The following is an 11,988-nucleotide window of genomic DNA, read 5'->3' as shown; positions in this document are numbered from 1 at the left end:
CAAAAAAATCACATGAAATAAATAAAAATTATAACGACTAAAAAGGCACTATTAAAATAACTGAAAAAATCAAATCGAACCCAAACCGAAAAAAACCGACCCAAAACCGGAAAAAAACGAGTCAAATCAAACCGAACCAAAACTGTTCAATTTGAACTTGTTTTTATTCTAAAATAACCAAATCGAACCGAGCCAAAATAAATTTGGGTCTAGCTACCGCTGGATCGATCCAATATTGGGTCCTGCCCCATGAGGACTTGCCTAACCCAACATTATTGATGCTGCGTCAGGATCCAATTTTCTTGGGTTGTGTCAGGACCCAAAGCACTAGGGTTTGGTGTCGGTACCCAAGGCTAATGGGTCCAGTGTCGGGACCTAATTCCCTTGGGCTCAGTCAGGACCCAAAGCACTTAGATATGACATCAGTACCCAAGGCTAATGGGTGTTGTATCAAGACCCATGATTCTTGGATTTTAGATTTCTAAATATAATTATTTTTATTATAATTAAATTTATTAATATAAAAATTATTATTATTATTGTTATAAATATTATTATTTTTATTATAATTAAAAGTATTAATATTAAAAATAGTATTACTTGTGTTATAAATATAATTATTTTTATTATAATTAATATTATTAATAAAATAATAAATAATTTTGAAAAAACATTATTATCAATATTGAAAAACAACCATAGATTTGATTTGAAGTGTTAAATTAATAATAATTTTATTATTATTATTATTATCACTATCAAAGAAAAACCATAATTTTTTTTTAAAGATGAAAAAAAAAAATTAGCAAATAAATGAAATATTATTATTAATATTATAAATATTATTATTGGATTTGACATTGCAGTTAAACTTAATGCTTTTATAATCCTTAAACATTTTATATTTTTTTAATAGTTTAAAAGGTGAATCAACGGCGTAGTTATGGCCACCAAACTAGTTCATCGTAATTGGTTTCTATTTGAAGTTTCACCACCCATATTCTATAACAATAATACATCCTAAGTCATCTTTACGCTTCTGCCCTCGACTTGTAGCATATTCTATATTTAATGCCCACTCCAGTTTCAAATAATGCAGAATAGAAACCGCTCCTCCTGAGCCATGGTGGTGCTTCCTTATACTGTTGCTTTCCTTCTCCTTTCCTCCTTACAGACTGTAAAAATCGCAAGCAAGTTTGCGTCTCTTTCTGTTTTAATTGAGCTGTCTTCATTTCAGTCTATGAAAACAAAAAATGTTGTTCTGTTTTGTCGTTTAAAAATTGATGTTGGATCATCTGCTTTAATTTTTGCTGCTTTTTGTGCAGACTCGCAATCATTCATCGGTATAAACTATGGCCAACTTGAGGACAACCTTCCACCACCATCATCCACCGCAAAGCTTCTTCAATCCACTTCAATCCAAAAGGTCCGATTATATGGATCGGACCCCGCCATAATCATAGCCTTAGCCAACACCGGAATTGGAATTGTTATCGGCACTGCAAATGGTGACATTCCAGGACTAGCCTCTGATCCCAATTTTGCCAAGACCTGGATCAACACAAACGTGCTTCCCTTCTATCCAGCTAGCAATATCATCCTCATCACTGTTGGCAACGAGGTCATGACTTCCAATGACCAGAATCTCATGAACAAGCTCTTACCAGCAATGCAAAATGTACAGAATGCTCTAAATGATGCATCGCTCGGGGGTAAAATTAAGGTCACCACAGTTCATTCGATGGGAGTGCTTAAGCAGTCTGAGCCACCTTCTTCTGGAAGCTTTGATCCAAGTTATGGGGATCTGATGAAGGGCTTGTTGGAGTTTAATAGTGCGACTGGTTCGCCTTTCGCAATCAATCCCTACCCTTACTTTGCCTACAGAAGCGATACAAGGCCTGAGACTCCTGCTTTTTGCCTTTTCCAGCCGAATGCAGGACGAATGGATGGAAACACTAAGATCAAGTACATGAACATGTTCGATGCCCAGGTGAGAGTAAATCAAATTGTAAGTGCGAAAATTTTGTATCAATAGATGATCTAATAAAAATGCACCTCCAATAACCTATTTAATTTATTGAAACAGACCCAGTCACTAGAAGCAACACCACAACCGCCTCCAGCAACAGCAGCCACCGCCACCAGCACCATCACTAGCAACAATGATAGCAGCACGAGCACGAGCACGAGCACAAGTACTGGCACGAGCACTAGCACAAGCTCAAGCACGAACACCATCAGCATCTAGCAGCAACAACAAAGTATATTTGATTAGGATTTTCAATTTAGGTTTGTTGGATGCTTTATGGGACTTTCTTTGATTTTCCTTTTTTTTTATGGCTTGCATACCTAGAATAAAAAGTTGTAAAGAGACGATGAAGATGGATTAAGGTTTTTCTCTTGATTTTATAAGTTTCTTTGTCTAATCTATTGTTTAGGAGTACATTGAAAAAATAATTTGGAAATGACTTGAGGGGATATTTGTTGGTTTAGTATTATTATTAATGTTTTTCTTAAAAAAAACAATTTAGCTAAAGAGAAAAGAAATAAAAAGTTAAGCTTGTGAGCTAGCTCTATTTGCACTTTTATGGTGTACTAGGTTTTTGGATTCATCATTTAAAAAGGGCCCAAAGCTCTTGAGTCTGATATTACAGACAGACTCACTTAAACTTAAGTAAGTTTATTGTTATTATTAATATTATAAATTTTATTATTTATATTATAAATATTTTTAAGTTTATTATTATTACTACTACTATTATTATTATTATTAAAAATATTATTTTTCTATTATAAATTTTATTGTTTTTATTATAATTAATATTATTAATATCATAATTAAGAAATTTTAAAAATATATTATTAATTTTGAAAAAACAACCATAAATTTGTTTGAATTGTAAAATTATTATTATTATTATTATTATTAAATTAATAATTTTCAAGAAAAATTTTATTATTATCGAAGAAAAACAATATGTTTTATTTGAGGGGATTAAAAACTATAAAAACTTAGGTAAGATAAGTTTAATATTATTATTAATATCATAAATATTATTAAATTTGAAATAAATTTTATTACTATGAAAAAAAAACATATATGTTATTTAAAATGTAAAATCAATTATTTTTATTAATATTAACTTAGGTCTAGAAGGGCATGCTAGATCCAAGTTGATTGGAAGTGACAAAGGGAAGACCGAAGTCCTTTTTGTATTGCAGCCCTGTCTTGCCCAAGACAATTAGGTCAGGAGCTAGACCCTAGGCTAATGGGTTCGTGTTAGGACCAAATGCTCTTGGGTCTTGCATTCTCACCAAACTCTAATATGTTTTGATTGTAGCCAAATCCAAGACTTTTGGGTTCCTCATTTTAGAGGGGCCCAAAACTTCTGGATCTGGTTTTGCAATCAAACCCACTTACATTTGGGTACATTTATTGTTATTATTAATATTAAAAATATAATTTTATGTATTATAAATTTTTTTAATTTTCATATTATTAATATTAAAATATTATTATTTTAGTTTATAAATATTTTTATTTTTATGATGATTAATATTATTAATATTAAAATTATTATTATTTGTATTATAAATTTTATTGTTTTTATTATAATTAATATTATTAATATCATAATTAAAAAATTTAAAAAATATATCATTAATTTTGAAAAACACAATAGATTTAATTTGAAATATAAGATTATTATTGTTGTTGTTGTTGTTAAATTAATAAATTTGAAGAAAAATATTATTATTATCGAAGAAAAATAATAAGTTTTATTTGAGGGGATTATAAACTATAAACATTTAGTTCAGATAAGTTTAATATTATTATTAATATCATAAATATTATTAAATGTGAAATAATTTTATTACTATAAAAAAAATATATAGATATGATTTGAAGGGTAAAATCAATTATTTTTATTATTATTGACTTGGATCTGGAAGGGCATGTCAGACCTAAGTTGTTTGGAAGTGGTAGGGAAAAGACGCAAGCCCCTTGGGTATTGCAATCTTACCTATCCTAAGACAATTGGGTTAGGAATCAGACTATTGGCTAATGGGTCATTCTCTGGATTCGATGTTCTTGGTTCCTGCGTCCTCAACAAAATATATGGGTTTGGATTGCAGTCAAACCCAATGTTTTTTAGTCTCTCATATAAGAAAGGTCTAAAGCTCTTAAGCCTGGTGTTGTAGGCGGACCTACTTAAACTTTGGTAAGTTTATTGTTATTATTAATATTAAAAATATAATTATTTGTATTATAAATATTTTAAATTTTAATATTATTAATATTAATATTTTTATTATAATTAATTTTGTTAATTAAAAATATTATTGTGTTATAACTTTTATTTTTTTTATTATAATTAATATTATTAATATCATAATTAAGAAATTTTAAAAATATATCATTCATTTTGAAAAACAAACATAGATTTGATTTCAATGGTAAAATTATTATTATTATTATTATTATCATCGAAGAAAAACAATAAGTTTTATTTGAGTGGATTGAAAAATATAAAAATTAGGTCCTATAAGTTTAATATTATTATTAATACCATAAATATTGTGAGATTTTTTATGTATGGGGCATGGATTTTATGGGACCCTTTCCTAGTTCTTTTGGTTTTCTTTACATTTTGTTTGTTGTGGATTATATTTTAAAATGTATAGAAGCAAAGGATACCCGTGCTAACAATTCTAAGGTTGTTGTAGGATTTCTCAAATCTAACAATTTCAATAGGTTTGGAATTCCAAGAGCAATGATAAGTGATCAAGGCACCTATTTTTGAGATCAAACTGTTGAAGCATTGATGCGAAAATATGGAGTACATAACTGAATAGCCATAACTTACCACCCACAAACCAACGGACAGGCTAAGATTTCAAATCGAGAAATAAAGAACAGCTTGCATTTAGAGGATGCATTTTGGGCATACCGCACATCATACAAAACTCCAATCGGAATGTCACCGTATAGGTTGGTTTTCGATAAGTTACGACATTTACAAGTGGAAATTGAATATCGTGCCTTCCGGGCAGTGAAACAACGCAATCTTGATGCTAAAAAGGCAAAAGAAATATGAAAATTACAGTTGCAAGAACTTGAAGAAATTTGATTGGAAGCATATGGCAATGCAAGGCCATATAAAGAGTGAAACAAATATCTTCACGATAAGTTTTTACAGTGCAAGCAATTTTTTGTTGGGCATATAGTATTCCTTTTCAACTCTAGATTGAAATTCATGCCCGAGAAATTATGATCTAGATGGATTGGACCATTTGTTGTTTTAAATATTTTTTCTCATTGTGTTATTGAAATCTAAAGCAGTGAAACTAACAAAGTTTTCAAGGTAAACGGCCATATACTAAAAGCTTCTTCAATCCACCATCATTGGGTATAAACTATGGCCAAGTTGCGGACAAGCTTCCACCACCATCATCCACCGCAAAGCTTCTTCAATCCACTTCAATTCAAAAGGTCCGATTATATGGTTCGGACCCTGCCATAATCAAAGCCTTAGCCAACACCGGAATTGGAATTGTGACCGGCACTGCAAATGGTGACATTCCAGGACTAGCCTCTGATCCCAATTTTGCCAAGAGCTGGATCAACACAAACGTGCTTCCCTTCTTTCCAGCTAGCAATATCATCCTCATCACTGTCGGCAACGAGGTCATGAATTCCAATGACCAGAACCTCATGAACAAGCTCTTACGAACAAGGCAAAATGTACCAAATGCTCTAAATGACGCATCGCTCGGGGGTAAAATTAAGGTCTCCACAGTTCATTCGATGGGATTGCTTAAGCAGTCTGAGCCACCTTCTTCTCGAAGCATTGATCAAAGTTATGGGGATCTGATGAAGGGCTTGTTGGAGTTTAATTGTGCGAATGGTTCGCCTTTCGCAATCAATCCTTACCCTTACTTTACAGAAGCGATACAAGGCCTGAGACTCTGGCTTTTTGCCTTTTCCAGCCGGATGCAGGACGAATGGATGGAAACACTAAGATCAAGTACATGAACATTTAAAGGAGATGCTCAGGTGAGAGTAAATCTAATTGCAAGTGCGAAAACTTTGTATCACTAGATGATCGAATAAAAATGCTACTGACAAGTGGTTTAATCAATTGCAGGTGGATGCAGTTTATTCTGCACTGAATTCTATGGGATTTAAGAATGTTGAGATTGTGGTGGCTGAGACTGGATGGCCATTTAAAGGAGATGACAACGACGTAGGGCCAAGCATTGAGAATGCCAAGGCTTACAATGGCAATTTGATTGCAGTCCTTCGATCGATGGTGGGCACTCCACTCATTCCAGGAAAATCAGTGGATACATACCTCTTTGCTCTTTATGACGGAGACTCGAAACCTGGACCTGGTTCTGAGCGATCATTTGGACTTTTGAAGACTGATCTCACCATGGTTTATGATGCTGGACTCTCTACAAGTAGCCAGGTAAGAACAAAATTTACGTGCATTTCATTGGTATTTCGAGTTTTCAACAGCCAAGTGTTCTATTCCTCAGCTTTCCTTTGATTTGGCATTTAAATTTATGAGTTTGGTTGGGAAGATGGGTTTTAAAACATCACTACGCATTTTGTTTGTTAATAGAATGGACGGTTCCTTTTCAAGAAAGAAAAAGGCCAAAATGTACTAACAAAAAGCCCCTTGAAATTAACTTTTGAACAAAAAATATCCTGATTTTCTATCCTAAATATTATGACTTTTGGAATAGACTTGTTCTGTTAGGAAATTATCAAAAAAAGAAAAACCCAGCCCATAACATCTTTTTAATCGCTCTCTATGTCTCTATTTATAATATTAAAAAAAAGGAAGAAAGAAATATTCAATTTTTTAATCTAACATCTTTATCAAAAATATTTGAAATACATGGAATCATCATTTTTAGACAAATAAATCCAAAATATTCTTTCATATTTCACCTGCAAAAACTCATTTAATTTATTGAAATAGACCCGATCACTAGCAGCAGCATCGCAACCGCTAATAGCAACAGCTACTAGCACTAGCAACAATAACAGCAGCATGAGCATGAGCACGAGCATTATCAACATTAGTAGCGGCAGCAACAAAGTATATTTAATTAGTATCAGAAACCTCAATTTTGGTAGATTTTGTTCGTGAAATTGTGAATATTTTTACATGATGCTTCTTTTATAGTTCCTATCCATGCCTTCCATGTTGCCACTGTTTCTTTCGGTTCATCTCCGTCGTAATAGTAGTTTATACTCTCTTCTGCATGGCAAGAGGATCCTATGCTGGTTTGAGATCATTTCAGGACTGAAAGTTAATTTTTATAAAAGCTCACTTTTATAAATTAATTTGGATAACGAATACACTTCAGGTTTGGCTAATGCAATTTTCTGTCGCAGTGACACCTTCCCAATCAAATACCTTGGGTTACCTCTAGGTGCTAACCCAAATAGGCTCTCCACTTGGAAACCAGTATTGTCCACAAACAAAGCAAAGTTAAGGTTGCTTGGCACGAGGTAATTAAGAGTAAGCCCCTTGGAGGTCTCGGGCTGGGTTTGATTCACAACAAAAATATGGCTTTGATGTTTAAATGGCTTTGGAACCTTGATAAAGGAGTGTTAGGAGGTTGGCAAGAAATTATCCTACGGAAGTACTGACCACATTTTGCAAATGGCCTTCCTGTGTTTGTAGGTTCTTTATCTTGAAATTGGTGTGGCATGGTATCTGCAATTTCCTTAAATCACAACATAGTTGTTTCCCTCCAATCCAATGTCGGGTTCAAGGTGGGTGATGGGAGAAACATCAGGTTCTGGTCTAATTCCTGGCTAGGCTACGCAGCCCCTCTCTAGTTCATGTTTCTTAGGCTTTACAACCTCTCCCTGCAGCAATCATTAAGCATTGCAAAAGTTCATAACCCAACTGATAACTCCATCAATCTTTCTTGGAGAAGACCCCTTTAATCCCGAGAGCTCTACATGCGTGAAAGCTTGATAGCAGAAGTGGAATGTGGTCTAGTCTTCTCTGATGGTGAAGACAACAAGATTTGGAATTCCCAGAACTCCAATGTTTACACAGTCTGCTCAGGGTGCCATCTTTTTTATGGTTTTAATGTTTCAGCAACTCTTCACTCCCCTGCTCTAGTTTGGAAAGGGTTTGCGCCTCCAAAAATAGATGTTTTCATATGGCTTCTTCTAAACGATAGTATCTTCACAAAAGGTTTCGTAGCTGAGAGGAGAATCATCAATTATGAGGAAGCTTTTTGTCGTTTTTGCTATAAGGAGATTGAGACTATACATCATCTATTCCATCTTTGTCCTACATCATGGTCTCTATAGGGTAGACTCTTTAGTTGGTTTGGGAGTGTAGGCTGCCTACCAAAAGACTCAAATCAAAACATTTAGGAATGGTCTGGCCTGGTAAAAGGAAAGTTTTAGTGTCACGCAATTACCCTTCTCTATAAAGGATTATACTGGTCAATTTGGAAAGCACGCAACCATATAATCTTTGACTCCAAAACTCTAGACTGAGATGTGATTTTTGACCTCACCTTTCATCGGTTGGCCTTTCGGTTGAAGTTCTCTGTTAAAAATTTCAACTATATAGCCTCCAATCTTTATAGAAATCCTGAATGTATCATAAATTGGACTAACTAGTCGGGGCTATAAATTCCTCGCTCTCTGTATGTTTTTTAATCCCCCCCACCCCCAAGTAATCTTCCTTATTTTGCAGCCCTCATCTTCTTAATGGGGATGCCTTATTTATAATATTCTTGATTATTATATAAAAAAAAGTTTTATTGACGTGATCTATTATGCTTTAAGACTCTGACTAAACCAAAAACTCCAGCAACACCATCTCTAAAGCTGTAAAAACAAAGCAACATGGTGCGTGCCCAAGTCTGGTGTATCAGATGCACAGTTGCAGGCCAATCTGGATTTTGCTTGTGGACGAGGGATTGATCGTGATCCGATCCAACCAGGTGGGGCTTGTTTTGAACCGAACACAATAGCATCTCTTATGCCATGAATCTCTTCTATCAAACTTTTGATAAAAATCCTTTGAACTGTGATTTCTCACAATTAGCCATTTTCTCTTCCAACAACCCAACGAGTTCTCTCAAAACACTTCCTTCTTGGTTTTACTAATCCCTCTTCATGTTACAGCATTTGCGCATAAACTACAGCTGTGTAATATTCTTTTATTTTTGTACTACAGGCTATAATGCTTGCACTTGCCCAAGTGAGGACCCATGTAAGAGCCTTTTGGAGGTGACGGGTGCATTATGCCATTCTCTTTCTCACTTAAAGTGGTGAAGCCATCATCTTTTTACTAGTAAATTAAGGAGATTCAGTGTGTGTGTAAGCTTGCAAAGAAATGTTCATACAATATTTTTTGCTAGAACGACCTATCCTCCATCTATTTGTGAAATTAGTCGGTCAAGTTTCTTACAACTGAGTAATGCTTAAGGTTATGCAGCAAGATTGTGTGATTTGATCAATGCAAAAAATAATAAAATATATATAGCCTTGTTGCAGGTCGTTAATAAAAGGATAAAAAAGGAAATGAAACCATAAAACACATGAAAAACAAATCATTTTATAAAATATATATATAGCGTTGTTGCAGGTGTCTTCATTAACAAAAAAAAGTCCTTCACCAAAACTTTTACTGTTTAGTCCACCATCTATTCACTAAATTTAAACACAAAGAAACAAAAACATTTAAAAAAAAACATTACAAATCACAGGAAGCTCAAACACCATTAAATCCAAACCCTCCAACACCTCTCAGTTGCATCCAAATCCTCGATTTGCGTGACATTAGGAGTTACAATTTTCTCAAGAATCAACTGCGCAATTTCATCGCCAACCCTTACCTCGATATTAACATTAGAGTAATAATCTCAACAGGGCCTTTGTAGTGAGCATCTATGACACCAACACCCACATCAATCGAGTGCTTCCATGCCAATCCCAATCTCAGTGCTAAAACAACAAATATCAATTTTAGAAATAAAACCAAACCATCCGTGAACATAAATTAAAAGGTACAATGCGAGATTTACCAATACAAGCATATGTTCCTTCAGGTATAGCAATGCTCAAATATGTAGGGATAAGAGCTTTTAATATTAAAAATATTTTTATTTTGGTTTATAAATATTTTTATTTTTATGATGATTAATATTAAAAATATTATTATTTGTATTATAAATATTATTATTTTTATTATTATTCTTATGTTTTTATTATAATTAATATTATTTTTATATAAATTTTATTGTTTTTATTATAATTAATATCATAATTAAGAGATTTTGAAAATATATCATTCATTTTGAAAAACAACCATAAATTTGATTTGAAGGGTAAAAATATTATTATTATTATTATTAAATTAATAAATTTAAAGAAAAATATTATTATTATTATTATTAAATTAATAAATTTAAAGAAAAATATTATTATTATCGAAGAAAAACAATAAGTTTTATTTGAGGGGATTAAAAAGTATAAAAACTTAGGTCAGATAAGTTTAATTTTATTATTAATATTATTAAATTTGCAATAAATTTTATTACTGTCGAAAAAAAAATAGATGTGATTTGAAGAGTAAAATAAATTATTTTTATTATTATTAACTTTGGTCTGGAAGGGCATGCCAGACCTAAGTTGCTTGGGAGTTGCACGGGTAGACCGAAGTCCCCTGAGTCTTGCAGTCTTCACTAGCCCAAGACAATTAGTTCAAGAGTCAGACCCTGGGTTAATGGGTCCGTGTCAGGACCCAATGCCCTTGGGTCTTGAGTGTTCATCCAACTCTATTGGGTTTGATTGTGGCTAGACTCAAGGCTTTTGGGTCCTTTATTTAAGAGGGGCCCAAAACTCTTGAGCCTAGTGTTGCAGTCAGACCCATTTAAACTTTGATAAGTTTATTGTTATTATTAATATTAAAATATTGCTATTTTGGTTTATAAATATTGTTATTTTTATGATGATTAATATTAAAAATATTTTTATTTTTATTTTAATTAATATTGCTAATATTAAAAAAATTGTTATGTGTTTATAATTAATATTGCTAATATTAAAAATATTATTATTTGTATCATAAATTTTATTGTTTTTATTATAATTAATATTACGAATATCGTAATTAAGAATTTAAAAAATATATCATTAATTTTGAAAAACAAAATAGATTTGATTTGAAGGGTAAAATTATTAGTAGTATTATTATTAAATTAATAAGTTTGAAGAAAACTAATATTATTATTGAAGAAAAACAATAAGTTTTATTAGAGGGGAATAAAAAACTATAAAAACTTAGGTAAGATAACTTTAATATTATTATTAATATCATAAATATTATTAAATTTGAAATAAATTTTATTACTATTGAAAAAAATATGTGATTTGAAGGGTAAAATTAATTATTTTTATTATTATTAACTTAGGTCTGGAAGGGCATGTCAGACCCAAGTTGCTTGGGAGAGAAAGGGGGAAGACCCAAGTCCCTTGGGTTTTGTAGCCCTACTTGGTCCAAGACAATTAGGTCAAGAGTTTGATCCTAGGATAATGTGTCCGCCTCAACATTCAATGCTCTTAGGTCTTGCATCCTCCCCAAATATAATGGGTTCAGATTGCAGCCAGACCCAAGGTTTTTGAGTCCCTCATTTAAGAGGTGCCAAAAGCTTTTGTGCCTTATATTGCAGCCTAATCCACTTAAACTTAGTAAGTTTATTGTTATTATTAATATAAAAAATATCATTACTTATATTATAAATATTTTTAATTTTAATATTAAAAATATTATTATTTGTGTTATAAATTTTCTTGTTTTTATTATAATTAATATTAATAATATCATAATTAAGATATTTTAAAACTACATCATTAATTTTGAAAAACAAACATAGATTAGATTTCAAGGGTAAAATTATTATTATTATTATTATTAAATTAATAAATTTGAATAA

At 32.0% G+C, this 11,988-nt stretch overlaps 2 pseudogenes; both read left to right on the top strand.

The window, feature by feature from the left end:
• The first annotated feature begins 1,087 nt into the window (after nt 1-1,087).
• Nucleotides 1,088-9,325, top strand: LOC118050924 (glucan endo-1,3-beta-glucosidase 7-like; annotated as a pseudogene).
• On the top strand, nt 3,958-6,045 carry LOC140954521 (glucan endo-1,3-beta-glucosidase 7-like; annotated as a pseudogene).
• Nucleotides 9,326-11,988: the final 2,663 nt, after the last annotated feature.

This window comes from Populus alba, chromosome 14 (assembly GCF_005239225.2).
Source record: "Populus alba chromosome 14, ASM523922v2, whole genome shotgun sequence".
Lineage (NCBI taxonomy): Eukaryota > Viridiplantae > Streptophyta > Magnoliopsida > Malpighiales > Salicaceae > Populus > Populus alba.
Note: the sequence above shows the minus strand (reverse complement) of the source record. Positions and strands in the feature narration are given on the sequence as shown.